Here is a 27,593-nt window from a genome sequence, read left to right as displayed (position 1 = left end):
TAGACACAATATCTTCAATCAACGACTTCACGATATTGTATACTGTGAGACGTCTATAACAATAATAATAATGATGATGATGGTGGTGATACTAATAATAATAATAATAATAATAATAATATAATATAATAATAATAATAATAATAATAATAACAACAACAATAATAATAATAGTAATAATAATAATCTGTAAAAATTGTCAAAAGTACTTTTAAATGTACATAACAGCAAACACCTTTTACTGTTATCTTAACATCACACTATCGTCTTATAATAAAATTATTTAAAAAAAGAACTTCTAATTTTCTTGTTTTGACAGATATTCTCTATTGTTTTGACAATACTTTGTGGAAAACCAAAAATATGGCACCCAATTCATAACACCACCTTGTTACTTCTAACTTCTTGTTTCCTGAGGTCTCTAGGTGAGACTGGGAATCAACTTGTACAAATACAAAGCAAAAGCCAAACGTATAGTAATAATAATTTTAATAATAATAACAACAACAACAACAATAATAATCAAACAGTGGCTTTCATGGCTTCTGATCTTAACTGATTGGAAGTGTTATCATGTAATATTATTTTGTCATGGTATAAAAGATGGGATACAGCAAATATTCTGCTCAATACCACAGATTTGTTTGTCAATTGTTTGACCTTAACCATTTGACCATATATGCATCTCTGATCACGAGCAGAAGTAGTGGGGGAGCATCATAGCCATGTGTTGAAAGGAATTCTTAGAGGTTTAGGTAATTCACCTTTGGAAACATGGGTGGTTCGTTCAGCATCCTTAAACAATCATTATTCAGAGACCTTTTGAGTGGGATGGGCTACTCGACCAGAAGAAAATTCTAACTGGGGCCCCACCTGCAAGGTCATGCGCTGTTTATCTTGATATGAGATCACCATGTCGTGTACGCATGGTTGTGGTGTATGTGTCTGGTGTACTCTTATCAAATGGGTAGTCATGATAGGTATACTGGGCTTCGTATATTTTATCCCATTGTCACTTTGATAGCATGCAGTGCTCTCTCACTCAATAATAATAATAACAACAACAACAACAAAAACAACAACAATAATAATAATGATTTTAAATTTTGGCACAAGGCCAGCAATTTAGGGGCAGGGACGTAAACCGATTATACCGAACTCAGTGTTTAAATAGTACTTATTTTATCCGCCCTCAACAGAATGAAAGATAAGGGTGACCTCGGCAGGATTTGAATTCAGGACGTAAAGACTGACGATATACGAAGTAGTATCAAAAAGTTCCCAGACTAGTTCTGTAGCGCACCAACAGATGGCAGCACACGGTTGCGTGCGCAATGGGAATTAGCAGTGACATCCATGAGGCAGTGTGCTGAGTGACATCGCTGTGTTTACTTTGAAAGTTGTGGAATTTGTGGTTTTGTGATCACGTGTATGCTGTAGTCTGCGATTTTGTCATGGACAGAAACAAAGAGCCAACGTGAAATTTTGCGTAAAAATTGGAAAGTCTGCATGAGAGACACTGAGCATTGGTCGTACGCAATGCTTCGAGTGGCACGGGGGCTTCAAAAGCGGGAAAACGTCTCTGGAAGACAGTAAGCGATCTGGCAGACTTGCCACGAGTATCACCCCCAGAAATGTGATACTGTGCACCGAGAATTTATCCCCGAGTGCCATGTAGTCAATCAAAAATTTTACTAGGACGTTTTGAAGCGTTTGAGGGGGTACATTCGGTGAAAGCGATCGAATCTGTGGAGCGCAAAAACTGGATTCTTCACAACAATAATGTTCCCTGTCACTGATTTCTCCTCACTCGTGAGTTTCTCGCCAAAAAACAATATAGCATCACTTCTGTACCTGTCCTATTCGCCAGATTTAGCACCTACGGATTCCATCTCTTCACCAAGATGAAGATGCAACTCAAAAGTCGCTGTTTGAACACCTTGTTGAGCTCCAGAGCGAATCGCAAAAAATCCTCGAATCTCTTTCGGAAAACGACTTCCAGGCCGGATACCAAAAGTGGCAGGAATAAAAGGCAAAGCCGGCCTTGGCGGAATTTGAACTCAGAATGTAAAGATGGATGAAATGCTGCTAAGCATTACTCCGGCGTGCCAAAGATTCTGCCAGCTCACCATAATAACAATTATAATCCTTTTTACTAATGGCACAAGGAGGGGGCTAGTAGATTACAACGACCGCAGTGTTTCACTGGTGGTCAGTTTATCGGCCCCGAAAGGATGAAGGCAAAGTCCACCTCGGCGAAATTTGAACTCGAAATGTAAAGACGGACGAAATGCCGTTAAGCATTTCTCCGGCTTGCTAACGATTCTGTCAGCTCATCACAATAACAATAATAACAAAAATAAATTATCAGAAAGTGTGCGAGTCTCCTTCGGATAGATATGTTAGAGAAAGCACAATAGGAAAAGAGTAAGAACATTAAGTGGCTCGTTAAGAACCATTAATTAGAACTGATTTCATTGCATGATACTCAGTGGAGTGAGAAAGGAATAAATGAATTTTTTTCTATTGTAAGTTGATAATATATTGCAGGTAATATTCCCAGAAGATCGGACGACTATTTTGACAGTCTGACGATAGAATATATAATATGATATAATATGATATAATATAATATAATATTACAGAATAGAATAGAATAGAATTTAATGTAATATAACATGATATATAATTTAATGTAACGTAATGTATAATATGATATAATAATATAATGTAAAATATAATATAGTGTGTATGTGTGTGTATGCATTTGTGTGTGCATCTCCTTCCTCTCTCTCTCTGTGGTATGTAAAGTCTTGAATGCAATGATGCCGGTGTGAACATGAAAAAAAAAAGAAAAAGAAAAAAGGAGAGCAATCGGTATTGAAAGTAGAATGCAAAATATATTTATTAATGATGAAACTGTAAATAAAACACAAACTTTATTCATACAATGGATGCAGTCACATGTCTCACATTCTGTATTGGGTAAAACGCTTGAAGTAGTTGAAAAGGGTTTTACTGACTCGGGTGTTCTCTCCTGACGACTTCAAATGCATCGAAACTGCATACAAAATATAATTCTTTTACACTGGAGTCTAGACAGATTTTCGCTCCGATTATCTCTTGATCATCTACCTAGCACATTTCTCAAGTTTGACATAAAATATTGGGTTGTCCGGAAAGTTCGTGCCGATTTATAGTAACTTACATTTCAACTTATTTTACAACATGACTGAGGCCATAAAGTAGGATTTGACTACACCTCCATTTAGAGCACAGCTTAAGCTATCTTTTCGTGGAAGAAGATTTATGTTCTTATAACCTGTGTTAATTCTGTAACTCTTTAAAATGGAAGAGAAGAAAGTTCATTTTCTGCACTTGATGCTTTGGTAACCAGACAAATATTGCTGCAGATCGGCTGGGATGTGTTACTCCACCCTCCCTATTCACCAAATATTGCTCCTTAGTCTTAATGGTAAAAATTTCAATTCCTTGGATGACGTAAAAAGATACCTTGATGAATTCTTTGCCATGAAACCACCTCACTTCTGGGAAGAGGGTATTTTCAAGTTAAAGGAAAGATGGAGATGCTTTATGCAACAAAATGGTTCATATTTGGTTGATTAAAAATGTAATGGCAAGTATATTCTGTTGGGTTGTCCGGAAAGTTCGTGCCGATTTTTAAAGGCAAGAGAAAGGTCAATAAATACTTGACCTTTCTCTTGCCTTTAAAAATCGGCACGAACTTTCCGGACAACCTAACAGAATATTGCTCCTAAATCCGGAACGTAGAATCAGCTGTCACACACACACACACAGGCACAACACGCATACATGCACATTCGCGCAGGCGCGCGTAAACACACAGACAACTATACCTGGCCGCACCCCCAAAGAGGACTACCCGATTCATTGGCAATGGTTCACTTGCCAACACCCAACGAGGTTTTGCCAACAGATGCAGCATCTTCTCTCCCAATTGGTCATATTGCTACACCAACAATATAGCAGATTGTTTTCTTTACCATTCTAACTAGATTGTCGCAAACCACTCTGACTAAGCCAGGTCCACCAGACATACTTGTCATCGTCATCGTTGTCGTCGTCATTATCATCATCCTCTTCATCATCATCATCATTATCGTTATCATTATCATCATCATAGCCAAGCTCATTTTGCTGTTTAGCTATATTTTTCATCCTTTATACATCATATTGTTATTCAATGGTGGTTGTGGTGGTTATGGCGATGATGATAATGATCAAAATGGAGGATGTTATTCTTTCAATTCCACAAAAATATGAAAGTGTTTTCCCCCCACTGTCTACAAATATACACGTATGCAGACATTGGATTTACAATCACGTCCTCTTTGAAGACAAACGCTGCATTACTCCATTACCCCATCTTTAGAGAAAATTGCAGACATACCACGATTATTGTATAATATATATAGCTATATATCTTTCTATCTCTCCCTCCTTCCTCTTTGTCATTCTCTCTGTCTGTCTATATGTGTGTGTGTGTTCGTGCGTGCGTGTTTCTGTGTGTATTTGTGTGTGTGTGTATATATATACACATATAGAAATACACATACACAAACATATATATATCTATATATTTGTGTCTTCATGTATATGCACACACACGTACACACTCTATGACTATTTGTGTAGAGATGTACGTATATATATATATATATATATATATATATATGTATGTATATATGCATATATTTATATATATATATATATATATATATATATATATATGCATATATTTATATATTGTGTATATTATATATTATATATATATTTATATATATATATATATATATATATATATATATATATACATATATGCGTATATATATTTATGCGTATATACATTCACACACACAACCATATAAGCATCGATATATATATATATATGTATATATATATATATATATATATAATATATATGTATGTATATATATATATGTACATGTATATATGTATATATATGTACATGTATATATATATATATATATATATATATATATATATATATATATGTATATGTATATATATATATGTACATGTATGTATATATATCTGCATATATGTAGCTGTATGCGTATAGCTACATAGATGCGTATATATATATATAAACCCACATATATATATATAGAAACATGCGTGTGTCTGTGTATATATATATTAGTATATATCTATCGCATATATATGTTTATTTACATGTATCTGTAATATACAAATGGATGTGTATGTGCATATAAATTTCTGTAGGTAAACACGCACACAGGCTCACACATAAATATATGCATAATATACATAACCACATATAACTGCCTATGTTTCTTGTGATAAACTGCATCAAGGCAAAACAAAATTAGATAGAGAAATACTGGTCGACAACAGAACTGTCTTATCCAGAATTCTTAAAAATAATCTCCCTCCACCTCCATTTAATAATAGCAAATACAAAAAAATACGTAGATCAGTCACGAAAGTTATATTGATAGAATTGTAGTAAAAATATACGACACATAAATAACACATCCTTGTAACAAACTAATAAGAGTCAGATATCATAACAAAACTGTTTACTGACTGCTGAAGGAAATCAGAAATCAACGACCAGTAAATTGTTTCAAAATCCAGTGATGACCAACAATCATCATCTGCGTAGCATATTAAATGAATATAAACTGTTACAAAGCCTGATGCTGAGGAAGTGTCTGAAATAAAATCTCTTCAAAAACTGTAGTGCTAAAAAACACAATATTTATTGAAGTGGGGTGATCATCGTTGTTGCAATGACTCACTAGAAAAGCAGACGCGCTTTGCCTGTTCTTGGGCTTATTAAACAAAATCTGCGCCTCCCTATATAGGAAACAGTAAATGAAACATTCACCGATATCGCAGACAATTGCTGAGCTGTAGAAAAATTCTACTTACGCAATAGAAACAACATTAAATTAAAATTGCCATCTATGTATCATACTAAACGTACATTCAGTGTTACAAGGTACGATGCAGTGGTATTGTCTGAAATAAAAATTTCTTCATAGACTTGTTGTGTTAAAAATACAATATATATCGGAGCGAGGTGAACATCGTCGCTGCACTGACAATTGGGTGCACCACATGGACAAGCCTAAAGAAAAGTGAAACGTGTCTGTCTTCTAATGTGTAAGTATTTGAAGTGTATTTCTTTGAAGGAGACGGAATTGTTATGACATAGACTGTCATTTAAGGCATGTAGAATTTGTCCTGTGGAAAAAGGATCTGAAGACAATGGATTTGAGGACATTTTGAATATAGGTTTACTATTTTCATGGTCGAATTGATAGGTTTGTGTCTGCCAAAAGGAAGGCATGATCAGTTGTACAACGACTCCGTGGCAAAGATAAGAAAATACTGCAAACTAAAACTGTCTGAATTCTAATGGGTATAATGTTTTGCTTCTCCAGCGCTGCGCTGCAAAATGTAATTGTTGGTGCTAAAAAACTATACAATGTTTTAAAAAAAATGTGATATTAAAATTCCTAACGTAAATTCCTGATAACTATGTTTCTTTTATTGAATAAAGAATTAAGTATATAATTACATTATTATAGTCTAAATTATACCCATTCGCTAGAAATTTAAGTACTATTTTCAGTACATTTTATTACCTTAAATTTCGTCAAAATATTTATATCTTACTCTAAAGTACACCAAAAATAACATTTTAAAGAATTAGTGATATAACACGAAGCATAGCGTACCAGATGCAATGTTCAGCATCAGACAGGTTCTCCAAAGTATATGATTTAGAAGGAATTGTGTTCTCCATCCACGAGGTTAACTTGCCCCCGGATGCATTGCAAGTTGATTCTGAAGTGTTAAAATAGAATTCCTGCAAACTAACGGGTTAAGTGGCTCATGTAACATGACAAGAATAGTTGATAGTCGACCTCGGTAGTAAATTTGGTGATGCACAGTAGATGAAAGTCATGATAAAGACATTGTCTTTAAGTGTCAAGTAAAAACATTCATATATGCAAACACAAATGTGCGCAGCACATACACATATACTCTCGCTCTCTCTTTCACACACACAAGGACACACTCACACATAGCTATCCAATACGATATAAGGAGGAGTCGTTATGTTAAGACTTCATTGACGAAAGAGAAGAGGAACACAAGAGAATTAAGACAGAACGAAATAAAGTTTATATCAGCAATCTAATTGATGTGTTAGTTTCATGTGATGTATTTCATGATGATAAATGATATCTCACTCAAAGAACCATTATATATTTTTTTGTTTAAACAAAACAATCTTCGTAATCACCACCAGACGAATGGTGTTTGTATCAAGTTTATCTGGAAAATACACACATGTGGCACAGTTGTGTAGGCATGGAGCAAGATTAGTCTTCTTTCGATATTTTGTTTATTACAGTCTCATGTCTTACTGCACAATCATGCATTCTGTGTCTGATTTTCTCTTTCTCTCTCTCGCACTTTTTTTTTATCTCTCACACGCAAACATACGCATGTACATACATATATATACACACACACACGAGTGCACATTTATACACACCAACAGACGTATATACACAAGCAAACTGTATATTTATATGAGGATCTACATACAAGGGGCGAATTGGCAGTGTCGTTAGAGTGTCGGGTAGAATGATTTGCCGTATATATTCCGGCTCTCTACGTTCTTAGAGTTCAAATCCCACTAAGTTCGACTTTGGCTTTCATCATTTTCAGTATCTATCAAATGTTGGAGGGACTTCTTCTTCTTCTTCTTCTTCTTCTTCTTCTTCTTCTTCTTCTTCTTCTTCTTCTTCTTCTTCTTCTTCTTCTTCTTCTTCTTCTTCTTCTTCTTCTTCTTCTTCTTCTTCTTTCTGCCTGCCTGCTTCTTTGTCTTTCTCTCTTCCTCTCATTCTCACTCAGATCTGGCTACCGCCAAAAAGAAAGTATCTTGAAAAAAAAAAAACCAAAAGACAAAAAACCACCAGACGGTAGGCAACTGTTGAACTTCCTCACAAAAATTCCACATAGACGTAGAAGTGGGTGTGTGGTAAGTAGCTTGCTTACCAGCAACATGGCTCCGGGTTCAGTCTCAATGCGTGGCATCTTGGACAAGTGTCTTCTATTATAGCCTCGGGGCGACCAAAGCCTAGTGAGTGGATTTGATAGACGGTAACTGAAACAAACCCATCGTGTGTGTGTATGGATATATATATATATATATGTGTGTGTGTGTGTGTGTGTGTGTGTGCGCGCGTGCGTGTGTGTGTGTGTAGGTATGTGTGTGTGTATGTGTGTATGTGTATTTGTGTGTCTGTTTGTCCCCCACCATCGCTTGATAACCGATTTTGGTGTGTTTACGTCCCCGTAAGTTAGTGGTTCGGCAGAGGAGGCCGATAGAATAAGTACTGGGCTAACAAAGAATAAGTCTTGGGGTCGATGTGCTCGACTAAAGGCGGTGCTCCAACATGGCCGCAATCATATGACTGAAACAAATAAGCGAATAAAATTTTAAAAAAATAAACACATACTACATATGGAAATTCTAAAGAGTTCCACCTCGTTTTGATGGTGCAACGAACAAAAAAAAAGGATGCAGTTGTATGCTCGTTCTTTATATATATCACATTGCAGTTTCAATGTCCTTATTATGGGTATTATTTTATCTAATAATGTTTTATTATTAAAATATGTTAACGTACGTATACATATACTTATACAACTACCTACACATATATACACTTGAAAATAAGCGTGCCTTTACACACTCATACATACACAGCCACATAGGCAAATATATATTTAAATAAAAATTACTGTTATGCATACATACGTATATAGATATATGATATATGGATATGGTTTTTTAAAAAATGTGCTATATATATGTGTGTGTGTATGTGTGTGTGTATGTAGTTCTATGAGTGTGAGCGTGCTTGTGTGTATGTCCGTAGATGTATGCGTGCACCCACACATATACGCACTCATGCATGCACATAGATGCAGACAAAATTGCACTCACATATATGTATATACGTAGATACGCACAAACACGTGTATGTATGTATGAATGCAGATAAGTATGTATGTATACATGCATGTATCTATGCATGCATGTATGTATGTATGTATGTATGTATGTATGTATGTATGTATGTATGTGTGTGTATATATGTATGTATTTATATTTATATATATGTATGAATATATGTATGTATATATATATATATGCATGCATGTATGTATAGTATATATGTGTATATATACGTATATATGTATGTATACATATATATATATATACATACATATATATATGTATATATAGATACATATATATACATAGATACATATATACATATATATATATACTTATATATAGATAGATACACACACACACATATATGTATATGTATATATAAACATACACATACGCATAGATATACATGTATACATTTATTCATGTGCAGACATACGCGCACATGCATACACAGCATTTGCATGCTGCACTCTGCGCCATCTGATCTTTTAAGCAGGGCACACCCAAGACAGTAATGGTAAGACATTAACATTCTCAAGATACAACCCAACACATTCTCAGATTCTTTTACTTCCGGAAGTAGGGAATGTCTCTGAGTGTTGTTTTTATTTTCGTCCCATGACACCGCTGTCTCTCATACACCCCGCAACTAATATTTGTTTTAATTTGTTGTTGTTGTTGTTGTTATTATTATTATTATTATTATTATTATTATTATTGTGGTATTTGTTATCGAGGCTGTCATCGTCGTTTTCCTCGTCATCGTTATTTTCTTGTAAATTGGTGTCGCCGTCGTTGTTGACGTCAATGTTGATATAAACCCATTTCTGCTGCTGCTGCTGCCGTCTGTTGTTATTGTTTTTATTGCTGTTGCTGTTGTTGTTGTTGTCGTTGTTATTTAATTCTAGGTCACTAATGCGATTCGAGGGATATTTCACTGCTAATTCCAACAAGTCAACCGATCATAAATAGACTTCCTCATTGGCTCCTGTTGTTGCTGAGCTGGCAGAATCGTTAGCACGCCTGACAAAATGCAAAACACCATTTCTTCTCGTTTTACGTTGTGAGTTAATATTCCAATGAGCTGGTCTTTGCCTTTCATGCTTTCGGAGTCAGTAAAGTAAGAATCAGTTGAGAATTGGGATCAATGAGACCGACTACCACCCGGGTCCACAAAAATGTTCGGCCTTGTGCCTATTGTAGAAGGAATTATTATTTAACCCCAGGCTAACATCAATCCAGTAGGTCTGGATGATTGGCATTTTATCCGAGGTCATCCGTTATTTTTAGTGGTATTTAGTGGTACATTATCCAGCATAACTTCCATTTTTTTCTTTTAATATGGTAGAATGTGATTTGAGAGAAATTTTGTTACCATGTCTAACAGGATAGATAGATAGATAGATAGATAGATAGATAGATAGATAGATAGATAGATAGATAGATAGATAGATAGATAGATAGATAGATAGACTGGCAGATGGACGGATGGATGGATAGACGGATTGACAGACAGAGAGGCAGATAGATAGATAGATAGATAAATAGATAGATAGATAGATAGATAGATAGATAGATAGATAGATAGATAGAAACATAGATAGAGATAAGTTGGTAAATATGTCGAAACCATAATGATATTGTGGGGCAGCTAATGTTGGATTGTTGGTATGGTTGTGGAATAGTATTATAACACATCCCTTTGATGTAGGTACGTAGAAAGAAATTCTGTTCCATATTGAGCATGTAATTTATTGAAACAGACCTCCCCATATATATATATATATATATATATATATATATATATATATTATATATATATATATATATATATATATATATATATATATATATTTATATTTCACAACACAAACCGATTTAGTCGTAATCTACACCATCTGAAAGTAATTTCTATCTTATTTTGTATCTTTTACTTGTTTCAGTCATTAGACTGCGGCCATGCTGGGGCACCGCCTTGAAGAATTTATAGTCGAATGAATCGATCCCAATATATATGTTTTGTTTAAGCCTGGTACTTACTCTATCGGTGTCTTTTGCCGAACTCGTCTTCTTAACTCTCAGTCAGCTATGATCGAGCAGATATACAATGAAAGGTATTCCATTTCTGCACATCACATCTGTTTTTATTCTTCTGAGACATTGTATATCTAGAACTACATTATCCAAAGAGTGTCCTTTACATTTTATTTAAGATCGTAGGGTGAGATTTGACCGAGATTTTCTAAATTGCACGACGATATCGAGGCGTCTATCATGGCAATCATGTTATAGTTTGTTCAGTCCTTGTTGCTGTCTTTACTATTGTAATCATATTACTGCTGTCGTTGTTACCGTCCTCATTGATGCTATGTTGATGGTATGTTGTTTTAAGTGTTGGCACAGAGACGATGTTGTTGCTATTGTTGTTGTTGTGTAGCTCCCGGGTGAATTCTGCACGAGCAGCCCAATGGTCGAAAGTGTACTACGACTGGCCATTCCGTCTTTATTTCAGGCAGAAACGTGTCCCCTATTTTTTTTTTATTACAAATAATATTAGAATATGATATGACGAGTCAGATTAGATTGCCCTGTTCTGGCAAGCTGAAAGACTCCGTCCTGACCCCCTTCGCTGTTGATTTAGACGCAGTGATACTTCGTGGTATTACGGTGGTGGTGGTGGTGTTTATTTCATATAATATTGTTCTTCGTGTTGTTGTAGTCTTTTGATGTTGTTCATGTTACTGTAAAGAGTGTTGTTCTTTTGTTTTTCTTGTTGCTAATCATGCTTCGTTTTATTGTCTGTTGTTTTTGTAGGTGTTGTAATAATTGTTAGTGCTACATACATACATATATACATGTATATATATATATATACACATACATACATACATATATATATAAATATATATATATAATTATGTATATAATATGTATAATAAATATTATATTATATATATATATATATATATATATATTATATATATAATGATATATATATATATATTAATAATATATATATATATATTATAAAATATATATCTATATATATATATATGCACAGACACAGACACAGACACACAGTCAGACAGACATACACTACACACACATACACTGTTATTGATGGCGGTAGCTTTTGCTAGTGTTGTGGTAGTGCTAGTAGTTATCTTATTAATATTTAATGCTTGTAAGGCGGCGAGCTGGCAGAGTTGTTAGCACGCCGGGAATAATGCCTAGTGGCATCCCGTCCATCTTTACGTTCTGAGTTCAAATTCCGTCCAGGTTGATTTTGCCTTTCATCATTTCAGGGTCGATAAAATAAGTACCAGTTGAGCCTTAGAGCCAAATCATATATATATATATATATATATAATATATTATATATATATATATATATATATATATATGTCTATATATGCGCATTTGTATTTGTCACGCTCCCATCGCTAGTTTTGTTAGTCCCCGTAACTTAGCAGTTCACCAAAAGATCCCGATAGAATAAGACCCAAACTTCAAAATAAGTTTTGTTCGATAAGATTGGTTCGAGGAAGGGTTCTTAAGACCGGAGTCCAGTGAAAGTAACAAAGTAAAAATAAAGGACACGCACACACACACACACACATACACACACACGCATACAAATAGATACGTGTGTGTATGTGTGTGTGTGCATGTATGGCCGTGTTAAGAAGCTTGCTTCTCAACTACATGGATCCGGGTTCTGTCGCGTCGCGCGGCACCTTGTGCGAGTTTGTGCGAGTGTCTTCTATTATAGCCTCGGGTCGACCAAAGCATTGTGAGTGAAATTCGTGGACGGAAACTGAAAGAAGCCCGTCATATATATATATATATATATATATATATGTTAATAAAATAGAACATATGCATATATATAAACATATATGTACGTACCTACCTCTACATGTACATATACACGCATATATGTGTACAGGACACCAAAAAGACGTCGAACACATAGAGAGACGAAAAACATAGACACAAACCAAGGAACAAGACAAGCAAAATAAGAATACAGGACAATAAGCACAACGAAAAATCCCCTTCTTCAGTCGCTAAGGTTTCATCTAATATATATATATATATTAATATATATATTATATATATATATATATATATATATATATATATTATATATATATATATGTGTGTGTGTGTGTGGTGTGTGTGTGTGTGTGGTGTGTGTGTGTGTGTGTATGTATGTATGTGGTGTGTGTGTGTTTACATCCCGGTAACTTAGCGGCTCTGCAAAAGTGACCAATGGAATAAGTACCAGGCTTACAAAGTGAAAAAAAAGCACAGGGGTCGATTCATACGACTAAAAATTCAAGGGATGCTCCAGCATGGCCGTAATTTAATGACTGAAAGAAGTAAAAGATATTTTTAGAAAATTAAATATATATTGTTAGAGCCATACATAAATTATAAAAGGGAGGAGATTGATCACTGTACTTACTGCTGGTTACTGGTATTGTTATTAATGTTTAAGTATTTGTCTGTTAGTCTCAGCAAGATATTTTGCTATAGAGTATTAAATATAAGCAAATTCAGAGATAACCAGCTGTGACGAAATGTATGTCATTATTTTCAGCTTTTTACCGAAACAAGTGATTATCCTAACAAACGCATACCTACACGCTTAAACTTATTTATATAGCTGGTAGTGGTTGCTGTGGTTCTTGCGGCTGTGGTGATAATGCTTTGAGGAGCGTTTTGTTATATATATATATCTATATATATATTATATATATATATATATATATATATATATATATATATATATATATATATATGGGGAAAGTTTACGAAAAACAAAACAAAAGACGAAGACAGGTGGTGTACAAAACAAACAGATGTATTAGTATAACGCTCAGGAATAGAAAAAGTCTTTTACGTTTCGAGCCTACGCTCTTCTACAGAAAGGTACACAGAAAAAACAAGGAGAGAAAAAAAATGTATGTAGTGGCTAACGATCTATCATGGCGACTCATATTATATATATATATATATATATGAAACGTTGATTTAAGCTTGTAAAATACACGATTAACATAACACTTCACGCAGGCTTTTTTCTTCTTTTTAAATAAATTGAAATCTTCTACGAAGAAACTGGATATTAGCATAGAAATAAGGTTCTATCGTTGGAATTTTGATAATAACAATCTTTAAGGATTACATGTAAAATTTTTGTAAAGTTTTTCACACAATTATTGCTTCACTTGCGGACTGTATTTGCAAAATACATACATACACCTTTTCATCCTGAAATAAAAACAACTAAATTAAAATATATGAATTTCAATTAGCACATTCAACCTAAATTAGATGTATAGTTTAGAGCACCTAACTATATCGGCTGGTGAAATTTTCATCAGTAGCTGCACATGGCACTATTGGAGTATGTGATTTCACCGTAAATTAGAGACCATCAGCAACTGATAGCCATGCATCAATGTTAGATCAAAAATCAGTCAAACCGATATAGCATAACAGTGGCCATACAGTCAGTGATGTCGCGAAAACTGGTTGGTTATGAATAAATTGCCTATTAGTGACAGAATCAGCGTTTGTTACGAATATTAATAAGCACATCAAACCCTGCAAACTTTTCACAGTTAGATGATTAGCTTGTAAGTCTAATTTCTTAATTGGCAGTTTTCTTGCCGGTTTTAAAGCCTTGCTTCTCAAGATTTGTTCTGAGGCAAATTAGGTACGTAAGCAATTGCCTCTTTCAGAAAGAACAGGAGTTCAATCTTCTTCCTTAAAACTTACACACCTTCTGACTTAAATTCACCCCCTCTTTTTTTCTAACCTGCATACCCCAAATCGCTTATTCGAGAATTCCACTATTCCATTAACCACACCTTATCCCTTCCAACACATACATATCCCAACTACTATTCTTCATACACACTCTCACATACATATGCACACTCACTGTCACTTTTCCATACACACTCTTCCACTTCTTGTATTCTTGTACATCTGACTCACCTGCTTCTCTTCTCCGTCCATTCTGTATGATGCTACTCACCCTGCAGCCAGTTAGCATCCCAACACTTGCATCTACGGCTGCCCTCTTTTATCCCCTTGCGTCCAATTTTCTCTCTTTTGTCCGCTCCTTACGTCAGCCTTCCCCTCTACAACACCTACGTACGAAACTCATGCTTTCTAGCAACTACATTATTTCACTTTTTCCTCAGATTGTATCATCTTGTCGGACTTTTTACCATCACTAGAAGATTCTAGAATTTTTACCATCTTCAAAAATTTTTGCCAACTTTTCAGACTTTTCTTATTTCCAAATTTGACTTTCTCAGAGTTTTCTCTATCGTATAAGAATTTCAGTATCTCGAATTTCTTTTAAACCTTTGTTACGAAGCCACACGCATGGAATCAATGCTCTACTCAAACCCTTCTTGCTTTTGCTTATGCACGTACTCTCTCTCTTCCCCCCTCTCTCTCTGTCTTCCTCAAACACATTAATATTACCTTCAACCCTGCTCGCGCCGCCACTCAGAGTTTCTTTGATCGCACACCTTCACAGCCTCTCAAATACGCTTTCAGAGTATATCCACCTAAAATTTCGCACATGCTAACATGCCAATCCACATTAACCAATGTCACCATACTTCTACAATTGTAGTCATCTACAAGGTGTAAGGTGGATCGAGACAATTGTTGTGATTAATAAAGAATCTCGTGAATTCCATTTCCTGTATTTGTTGTTTTTCCTATCCGCTTTTGTATCGTCTTTCTGTCTGGATGTTTTGTTGTTCTCTATTGCATTTTGGTCCATTTTTTATATTCATAGATACAGATAGCGGCGTACGTACACTTTTGCTCACCTTATAGTATGTATGTATGTAAATTTTGTACGATTCTTTTATCTATCTTTTAATCCCCTCCTACTGTCTTCCTCTTTTATTTTTCCCGCTCCCCCTCTACCACATTCCTCGGTCCTCTCTTTCTTTAATTCCTACTTTTCCTCCTCGTTTATCTCCCTTGTACCTTTCTCTTTATTCCTTTGATTTTTTCTCTCTTTCCCGTTCTTTCCCGTTCTTTCTTGGCTTGACTGCCGACCGCCAACATCTATGTCCATCTCCTATGTTCCTGCCTCAAGGCTTTAAGCTAGCCGAATTTGATTCGTCCTCATTAGACGAAAGACACCTGTTGTTATATTCTTGTTGTTTGTATTTGTAGTTGTGTACCATGCTCTCAGTTTTTTGTCTTTGTTGTCGTACACATTCGCTTGCTTTCTTATAAAGAATCTAATGCTCTTAGCTTAGACTTTTTGGGGGCAACCAGATTTGAACAGTCTCAAGTGTAACTGTCCGAAATTGTAAGGACAATCTGGAAACTTGAAAGAAGGCCACGAATGACACGTCCTTTTTTCCTGTCCCTCTATTTATTGTTTTTTCTGTCCGCCTTTGTATCGTCTGTCTGGATGTTTTATTGTCCTCTATTATGCTTTTGGTTCATTTTTTATATTTATATATACACAGGCAGTGTACGTACACTTTTTTCACCTTGTAAGTAAGTAAGTATGTATATATATATATATTATATATATATATATATATATATAATATATATATATATATATATATATAAGTAGAAGGGCAGGCAACAGGTTGCTTTGCCGCATACCGAAAGAATTAGAAATAGCAGTCAGAGACTGTTTATTTCTATTTTCTACAACTGGGGCTCCACATACGACATAATCCTGCAATTCACATATGCAAAATAGGAGGAATAAATAACGAAAATAATGCCTTACTCTTAATAGCGAACATGTTTCTAGATTAGAAGTAAGAAAATACTTCATGTCTTTCATCAGCGTCATCTTCAATAGATTTATCAAATGCCACCTACCTCCACCTTTGACCAGGCGACATCAAAATAGTGGGAGAAAGTGAGCATAGGCTAAACCTATGTAGTTTCTACCCTTAAGGAACTATTCTTGTAATGCACATGGCAAAATTTTGGAGGGAAAATTTACGGATCCAATCGTCTACATAGGTTTAGCCTATGCTTACTTTCTCCCACTATTTTGATGTCGCCTGGTCAAAGGTGGAGGTAGGTGGCATTTGATAAATCTATCGAAGATGGCGCTGATGAAAGACATGAAGTATTTTCTTACTTCTAATCTAGAAACATGTTCGCTATTAACGGTAAGGCATTGTTTTTGTTATTTATTCCTCCTATTTTGCATATGTGAATTGCAGGGTTATGTCGTATGTGGAGCCCCACTTGTAGAAAATAGAAATAAACAGTCTCTGACTGCTATTTCTAATTCTTTCGGTATGCGGCAAAGCAACCTGTTGCCTGCCCTTCTACTTATATACAATATATACTGAACTTCACAGAAGTTCCCGCCGCTAATGGTCATATTTACATACCGAAATCTACCGGTAAATAATTGTTGGTTGTCTGAAAAACCATCGAAGAAATTATTTACCCTTATTTTATATATATATATATATGTATATATATATATATATATATATATTATATATATATATATATAATATATATATATTATATATATATATATATATATGTATCGATGGTTAGATCGCTAATAAAGAGAGTAGTCTGTTATATCAGATGTGAAATTAATTAGTATAAGAAATACTTGAAGTTGAAGCTATAGTCAACAACCAACGCTGAATGAGAATTCTATAAACTTTTAAAACGTAGGTATAGAAAACGTCAAAAGAGAAAAAAGACAAAGTAAAACACAAAAAAGACAAATAGAAAGGAAAAATGAACAAAGATGAATTAATGAAGTCGTGGTTGGAGAATGAAATTGATATGAAAACTTCAGCTGTAAAGGGTATGGTTTTCAAGCATCGCATTATCAATAGAATCCTTATCTCAGAGTTACTATTCTTTAAACTAATCTTAATACCATCGTAAAATGGGAGAATCACTTTGTTTAACAATTACCATCTGTTCTACTTAGTTAATTTAATTAATTCCTCTTCTGCGAGTAATACGCTGGAATCTAACATTTATTAGCGAAGCAAGGCCAATCAAGAGGTTGTCATTAAAAATCTCTTATTTCCTGCTACAGCAGTCGTCCAAATTGAGAATCTCTATCAATGGTAATTACATTGGTTGCTGTTTTTGCTGTTTAATCTTAGGTCAATTCCAGTCGAGCAGACTTATGATATGAGGTATTCCAGTCTTGACCATCCTGACTATCTGAGTGTTATCTAATATTACTTTATCCAATCTGTCCGTTCTGTTTTTAAGACAGTAACATGTAATTTGAGTAAGATTTGGCCGCTAATTTCGTCAGCTTGAACGACCGTGTGGTCATAGCGGAAATTGTGGTTCATGTTATTGTTGTTTAACCTAAAGTCAGTCCCGATTTAGAAGGCCTTTGGTCGAATACTTTACAAAATGACAACCCCGTTTCTCTTCAGGTATCTATGACTATAATCTTTAATAGTGGTGCTCCAGCATGGCCACATCTCCATGGCTGACACCGATAACAGAATCACAAAATAGTAGCGTGATTATTCCTTCGTTCAACAATAATTGTGAGAGGTAGTCCAGGCTTATTATCACGTTAATCCAATATGCATATCGGATCAAGTTAACCAGACAGACTCTGTCCGTATCCATCTTAACGGATCGAATTCTTGAATTCAGCAGAGTAATAACTCGTTATTAAACAGTGTTCATGTTTACTCAGTTAATGATCTAGCGAGTTTTCAGTGTTTAAGGAGCATCTTCTACTTATAGTTGTCGAGTTAAGGTCCTTCGAGTCTTCCCAAGTAAATTTGATACTCTATTTTTCAGCCTTCTACCATTTTCCTATGATAGCAATAGATTTTGCAGTGGTGGAAACTAAATGTTATAGTAGGATTTATTATTTGGGTTCAAATTCAATTAGCTATTTAGTTTTTTTACTATATTTCTAGAGTTCATAACCTACATTCTATGCGTATGCTAAGGACTGACCCCGAAGCATAGACGCCGAACCTACACATCTATAACCAATAAATGTAAGGAGTTAAAACACAGAGGGTCAATAAAACTGATTAGCAGTCAAAATTGCTTGTCTTGTGCTTAAATAGAAATAATTTTATTACGTCTCTTTATTACGTTCAGATCCTTCCCGGAAAGAATTTTACTTTCAACTTTCCAGTGTCGATAGAATAAGAATTTGATGAGGATTGGGATCGCACCAATCCATTTATGCCTACCTCACTGAAAATATGTGACTGTGCAAGCCTTTAGAAATCAATTGTATTACAAACCTGGTCATTTGACTCCTAAACTCCAGATATCGTCAAGGAATGTATTATATCGATGTTTGATCATAAATCAGAATGACATTTGCCTCCGTAACTAAAAGCTGAATGATTAGCTCTATGATGAAGTATTTTAGTTGTGAAAATGTAACCTTTTAGAGATATCTAGGATTACATTACTAGATGAACCCTTTTTCTTAAACGGTACGGTGTGATTTTAAAAAAATGACCTGCTTTTTCTTGCAGCTCGAGTGAACGCATAAAAGTTCCCTAGTTGCTGATAATAAGTGACTCGACAGAAACCTGGCAGGAACTATAGTTCTATTTTAATTCAAATAATTTCAGGCAATCCCTTTCAACACAGTCATTCAGATAAATATTATTCTCAGTTATTCATTGGTTTACTATTTTATGTAGAATAATTCCCGTATATATTTCATCATTGATTTGTCAGTTACAAACGCATTTATTCGACTAAACGCATAACTATAGATTCACTGGTCTGATTTTTGATTTCAAATCTCTCTTAGGTTAGATTTGTATATTTGTTGCTCGTATTCCTCCGAAGCTGCAACATTATTATCATATAAGGCAGCGAGCTGCCTGAATCATTAGCACGCCAGACAAAATGTTCAGCCGCATCGTTCCCGTCTTTACGTTCTGAGTTCAAATTCCACCGAAGTTCACTTTGTCTTTCATCCTTTCGGTGTCGATAAAATAAGTACCAGTTGAGCACTGGGGCCGATGAAATCGATAATCTTCCTCCCCCAAAATGTCAAGCCTTGTGTCTTTAGTAGAAAAGATTATTGTTATCATTATTGAGTGAGAGAGCAGTGCATGCCATCAAAGTGACACTGGGGTAAAGTATACGAAGCCCAGTATACCCATCATGACTACCCGTCTGATAAGGGTACACTAGGCACATGCATCACAACCATATGTGCGCGACATGGTAATCTCATATTATGATAAACTACCACCACCACCACCACCACCACCACCACCACTACTACTGCTGCTGCTGCTGCTGCTGCTACTACTACTACTACTACTACTACTACTGAAGTTATTTCAATCGACTAATACTTTTGAGTAAATTTAATGTTCTCCATAAACAAATGATCATTAAATTATTTGATACGCGGTTTTATACATATTGTATAGCACACTAAGGGAAATAAATCACAACCTAGTTTTTGATCTCATTTCACTTCACTGATGCAGTAAATTCTCTTGGGAGATGGAACAATGCTACAAATTCCCATTTCTCCAACCTCTAAAACACAAAGCCTTTCTGTATAAGTGGAAAGAAATCAATGTGTGTAGTAGTTTTATTATGTTATTGTAGTTTGATTAACACATACAAGAATTAATTGTTTTTATTCCTACTTCTGTTATTGATTTCATTTATTTTTACATTCACGTTTGGAACTACATTCTATATAAGATAACAAAAAGTAAATTAAATTAAATCATGATGAAAATCTTAAAATAAATTTACCTTACAGTCATGTTTTCGAAATTTTCACCATAAAAAAATACAAACAATATTATTTGATTAAACTTTGTCATCTTACAACTACAGTGGTAATGAAATCATAGCTGAAGTAGACAAGAACGAGACTGGAGTGGTTCTTTGAAGGAAGACTAAGGAGACGATATCTTAGTATTTTATCTTCTTTTTTATTTTATTTTTCAGTGATTAGACTGCTACCATAATGGGGTTCATCTTTGAAGGGTTTAGTCGAATATATCGATACCAGTACTTAGTCTGGTGCTAATTGTATTGGTCTCTTAGGCTGAAATGAACCAAAACAATCCCGATTGTCAAGAGGTGGTTGGGACAAACACAGACACACACACACACGCGAATATATGTATACGATGACTTCCATACAGTTTCCGTCTACCAGAATCATTGACAAAGTATTAGTCAGCCCTGGGCTACAGTAAAAGACACTTGCCGAGGCTCTAGGCGGTGGGACTGAACCCGAAACTACATGGTTACAAAGCGAGCGCTTTTAAACCAGAAAACCATCTGCATACCTATATAGATGTCTGTTGAGTAACGTACCATGCAATATTTAGTTACGGCTTTTATGTTCTGATTTCAAATACCCTGGAGGAAAACTTGGCCTTTTATTTTTCTGGGGTCGATAAAATGAATACATGTTAAGTTCTGACGTTGACTTAATCGACTTTCTCCTACCTAAAATCTCTGATTTTATGTCTATGTAAGAAACGGTCCAAATAGAGGATATTAATTTGCCACAAAGAAAGGAAAATTTCTCAGACCACTACAATTCACTTTGTATTCTAGTGTTTATATTAGTTATCTGTTCATCCAGCACCTCGTGTATCTTGCAATTAAGCTGAAATGATTGCTGTAACACAAAACAATCTACATCCAGATAAAGCATTGACAGAAACATTTTGTGATGTGTCTTGGTTGTCCATAATCTATAAAGACCACCTGCATATAATTATTCTTCTCGGAACATGCAGTTAATGATATTTATCCCTATGTACAGTAAAATATTTTTAAACTCATAAAAATGTCAGAAGATATGCACTTGATTCAACAGAACACTATATGTGGAATTGGGAGATTTAATACAATGGAAAGAATATGAGAGAACTACGTTCTCTTTCACAATCCTAGTACTTAACTTGTGGTTTATTTTGGGTGTCTGTAGCATGCACTGGTTATCCTTACTATAAATTGATTTTCCTCGGGGGATACTATATAATCTGACTGTCACACCCGTCGTATCCCTCATACAATTACAAAAACTTGGGTTCTACTCATGATACATGGAAAATTGCATGAAATGTGTCTGCCAGACACTTGATGGGGTTTCGTACAAAAAATACTTCATTGTGGTGGCAGTGGCTTCTTGAGGTCATTGATTATGTGATGTCTTTTGTGTTTTGTATCAGTGGAGGCCGCTTACTTCCTCATCTAGTAAGCTAAAAGATGAATTAATTTTGTGGGCAGCTATTCGATCCCTGAACCACGAAATATACAATTCATAAAAAAATTACATTTCGTGTAACATTACATACTAGATATTCGATAGCTATTACATATTTATAATATGTTTCATTAGAATTAAACGGCACGAGGATCTATTAATATAGATAATATATATCTACGTTTGAATTTTCCCCACGATTTATCAAGTAAATGATCAGTTATTGTTGACAGGTTCTTTTCCTATATATTGGAAGAATGTTTCAATTTGGTTAAACATCAGAGGTGTCATTGACATAAAGTTTAAAGATCAGTTCGAAAGTATATATTTCAGCTTCCAGCAGAGCTAATATTCTAACCTTTGCTTTTCTTTGACATTATTGATAGACATTTTACTCATGGCATAAATGATATCACAGAAATAGTGTCTTCTGGAAATATTCATGAAAACTCTATAGGGTCAATGGAGATTGTTGAAACATAATGGCGGTATCTCTGTCTATATTTTATTACAACTGGAAATGATAGAAATGTTTTCGACACTTTAGTCACATTATATGAAATGAGATAAATTTATTTCAATCAGTGAATACATACATATTCTCTGTTTGAATTTCCATTTTTGTCTACTAAGGCGACATAAGCATAGTACGCATATACATACATACATAATACATAAATATAAATACACACACACACACACACACACACACACACACACACATATATATATATATATATATATATATATATTATATATATATATATATATATATATAGGCATACATACATTCTCCTAAAATGTCTGCTAATCTCTGTATTCTTACAAGAAAGAGAAGTGTGCTCTTTTGTTAACAACAAAATAGTAGTTCTCCTTTACTTAAACACATTGTCTACTAGTATCATGTCTGTGTGTGTGTGTGTGTGTTTGTGTGTGTATGTGTATATGTATACGTATATATAAATATATATATATAAATGTATACATATGTATGTATGTACGTATGTATGTATGTATGTATGTATGTATGTATGTATGTATGTATGTGTGTGCGTGTCTTACTGCTATATTATTCAGGCCAGCAAATGGTATAGTCAGTAAAAAGGCGGCGAGCTGGCAGAAACGTTAGCACGTCGGGCGAAATGCTTAGCGGTATTTCGTCTGCGTTACGTTGTGTTCAAATTCCGCCGAGGTCGACTTTGCCTTTCATCCTTTCGGGGTCGATAAATTAAGTACCAGTTACGTACTGGTGTCGATGTAATCGACTTAATACCTATGTCTGTCCTTGTTTGTCCCCTCTGTGTTTAGCCCCTTGTGGGTAATAAAGAAATAGGTATAGTCAGTAAAAAGTCATAAACCTAATTCTTTGCCATATTTTGGTGTTTTCAATTCATATCCTGCAAAGCTCAACTTTGCCGTTTATCCTTTCACGATTGGTAACATAAATACCGCTCAATTACTGTGATCGATTTATTTTACCCTTTAGGAAAATGGGTGGTCTGTGTTAGAAATTTCTATTATTTTCATCTATGGAGGCGCATGGCTTAGTGGTTAGGGTTTTGGACTCATGATCGTAACATTGTGGTTTCGATTCCTAAACCGAACGATGCGTTGTGCTCTTGAGCAAAACACTTCATTTCACGTTGCTCCAATCCGCTCGTTGGCAAAAATGTGTAATCCTGCAACAGACAGGCATCTCGTTGATGGGGGAATATATGCCCCACAAAAACCAGGAAACCGGCCCTATGAGTCTATACGGCTCGGTAAGGATCGCTATCTTATTTTCTTTTATTTATAGTCTATTAGATTCTTACCTTTAATTTTCATGCATCACGTATAGAAATTAAAAAAAAAGAAGACAAAAGCAGGCGCAGGCGTGGCTGTGTGTTAAGAAGCTTGCTTCCCAAACACATGGTTTCTGGGTTCTCACCTTGAGCAAGTGTCTTCTACTATAGCCTCGGAACGACCTACGACTTGTGAGTGGATTTGGTTGACGGGAACTGAAAGAAGCCCGTCATACACACACATACACACACATATATATTTATATATATATATATATATAAGAGACCGATAGAATAAGTACTAGGCTCGCAAAGAATAAGTCCGGGGGTTGATTTATTCGACTAAAGGCGGTGCTCTAGCATGGCCGCAGTCAAATGACTGAAACAAATAAAAGAATAAAAACGAAAACGAACAAGAACTCCATAAGGAACAAAATCAAGGAATGAATGACAAACGTCATGGTCAAAGACAAGTGTTGGAATTTATAGTATTGAGCAAGAATTGGTTTGAAACCAGTCGCTAAGCATGAAAAGTTTCATTGGGAATTTCAGAACGTATCAGAAAAGTAAACCAACAAAATATCGTTCTAGATGGCGTTGCATCATGAATAAAACCGATTGAAATGAATTCAACCCAAGTATTAAAATCTAATCTATAAAATGAAGAAGGCGAACGTTGATACAAATTGGAAGGGGATTAAAATTTACAGGAGAGGGTAACTTGAGGTGAGAAATTGATTGGAAGACGTTTTGGCGCGCTACAGTGGTTGTTTTGGTGTGAAAACGGGGATTTTATTGATTTTTTGGGACACTCGGGGGTCTAGATTGGACACTTTTTGCCCGATTTCAATCAAATTTTCAACGTGGTAAAGTAGAAGAGGATTTGTAATCTAAGCGAGGTAAACGGGTTCGAAATTTTGATAATTAAGGCAAGATTTTTGAAGTTGAAAAAAATTCCTCATTTTTACGTATTTTTGCCTTTTATTTTTTATTGTTTACAGTTTTCATTTTTTCTGAAAGAAATTTACAGCTGCATGTAGCCCGTGTTTAGAGCTTTCATTTGCATGGTCAATCGTCGAAAAATTCCCAAAATATGTACTAAATTTCCTTATTTTCAATCGCTCAAATAGTGGCACGTACAAAAGGCAAGTGTGCTTTCCGTTGTCACTGCCTGATGTTTATGATTGATCTTTCAAAATATTTTCTTCCTCAACTTACTCAAGATCTTTTGTTTTTTATAAATGGGAGAGAGATAGAGAAAGATAGAGAGTAAGAGAAAGCGAGGAAGAGTCCGAGGGAAGGGAAAAGTAAGAGAGTGGGAAAGTCAGAGAGAAAGGAGAGAGAAACAAAGAGGGAGAATGTGGCAATAAGAAACAAAAAGGAAGCAACAGAAAGTAACAGCCACACCCTCACCCGCGCGTAGAGCGGGTCACCTTAAGCTAGTATACCTATAAAATGGAATTATTGAGAACGTAAAGCGTACAGACATACATAACTGCCTCAGTACTCCGTAAATAACACGGAAGAGGAGGTTTAAAATGGGTTTTACAATAGAGCCCATGATGCAGTCCGTGGAAGACTCATTATTGTACCCCTACTCTAGACAGACAACATGACCAAATATAGAGTGAACGTTAATTTATAGAATTAACTTTCTGGAGGAATAAATAAATCGATATCTATTTTGAAGCGTGAACCGTAAGAGGTTATGGAGGGGTCCGGAACCCACAAAAAGAGAGAAAATGTATAAATAACCCTAAATAATTATCTCTTTATCTTTTATATTTTACTTTTTCCTGTCATTGGACTGTGGCCATGCTAGAGCATGAACTTGAAGGTTTTAGACCAATAAATCGTCCTGGTACTTATGTTTTTTTTAAAAGTCTGATACTTAGTCTATTTCTTTTATCGAACCGCTAAATTTTAGGACGTAACTCAACCAACACCAATTGTGAAGCAGCTGGAGAGTAATAAAGACAGGCAGAAGAACCATTCCACACACACACACACACACACACACACACACACCACACACACACACGCATTCACACACACACACACACACACACAAACACACACACATCCAAATACACACACACATTGATTATCGGACAGATAGACAGACAGACATACAGATAGATAAATAGATTGATAGAGAGATAAATTGATAGATAGGTAGATAGACAGATAAAATAGCTTTCCACAGAGTTTCCGTCAACCAAATTGACCCACAAAACATTAGTCAGCCCGGGATTATAGCGGAAGACACTTGACGAATGTGCCGTGAATAGAAAAAAAGGGCAACAAACTAGCAAGAGCTTGAAAGAACTTAAAAATCCGAAATATGTTCTATGTATAGTTTAAGACTGTGTAAATATGTTAGATGGTCGTGTAATTCGTTAGCCTGTAGTAGGCTAACGTATAAATACAAAATATAATCAACTGATTCTTTGGTTAGAATTTCTCTGTATTTAATGGTGTATGACTGTAAAAGAAAGAAGAACGAAAACAAAACATTAAGTGTGATCTAGATACACGGTTAAAACTCACAAACTATAACGGCTGCAACAGACAGTTTTATTAATCATTGAAGCTAAGATTGTATTGCTTACAGAATTAACTTTGTTAATGTGTAATCTTTATAGAGAATCTTTCTATTTTTAGTTTCACAATTTAATCAACGACAACACTTAAGAAATCGAATATGATCGTGTTCATTTATAAATATTTTTGCTGATAAAAGGTTATTTGCAGCAATAATAAAATTCCTTTTTATGTTTCATACTTTTATTCTACTCCTTTTCCTCGATTATTCTTCTTTTTAACACAGAGAAAAGTATTTCTAACGTTTCGGGTTCTTGCTCTCCGCCAGAAAGTGAGAAAATAATGTGGAAGTGATCGCGGTGCTGCAATAACTGTGAGCAGAAGAATATGGGAAAAATTTATAAGTACCTGGCATTCTATTTTGCAAGATAAGAGCTGATATAGCGGCGAGCTGACAGAAACATTAGCACGTCGGGCGAAATGCTTAGCGGTATTTCGTCTGCCGCTACGTTCAGAGTTCAAATTCCGCCGAGGTCGACTTTGCCTTTCATCCTTTCGGGGTCGATAAATTAAGTACCAGTTACGCACTGGGGTCGATGTAATCGACTTAATACCTATGTCTGTCCTTGTTTGTCCCCTCTGTGTTTAGCCCCTTGTGGGTAGTAAAGAAATAGGTATTTCGTCTGTCATTACGTTCTGAGTTCAAATTCCGCTGAGGTCGACTTTGCCTTTCATCCTTTCGGGGTCGATAAATTAAGTACCAGTTACGCACTGGGGTCGATATAATCGACTTAATCCGTCTGTCTGTCCTTGTTTGCCCTCTCTGTGTTTAGCCCCTTGTGGATAGTAAAGAAATAGGTATTTCGTCTGCCGCTACGTTCTGAGTTCAAATTCCTCTGAAGTCTACTTTGCCTTTCATCCTTTCGGG

The 27,593-nt window shown here is 35.2% G+C and overlaps 1 protein-coding gene and 1 long non-coding RNA gene across 2 annotated transcripts in view; both read left to right on the top strand.

Annotated features, from left to right (window-relative positions):
* The window catches only part of LOC115214401 (atrial natriuretic peptide receptor 1-like), a 300,999-nt gene that overhangs the window by 260,746 nt on the left and 12,660 nt on the right, over window positions 1–27,593 (top strand). The gene's annotated exons all lie outside the window — the stretch shown is intronic.
* LOC118764240 lies at window positions 10,076–27,214 on the top strand. Its single transcript, XR_005000037.1, has 3 exons — window positions 10,076–10,139; window positions 13,749–13,751; window positions 27,181–27,214. It is a non-coding gene; the product is annotated as an uncharacterized LOC118764240 (long non-coding RNA).

This window comes from Octopus sinensis, linkage group LG7 (genome assembly GCF_006345805.1).
Source record: "Octopus sinensis linkage group LG7, ASM634580v1, whole genome shotgun sequence".
Lineage (NCBI taxonomy): Eukaryota > Metazoa > Mollusca > Cephalopoda > Octopoda > Octopodidae > Octopus > Octopus sinensis.
The sequence above is the reverse complement of the archived record's forward strand: the minus strand, read 5'-3'. Positions and strand labels throughout refer to the sequence as shown.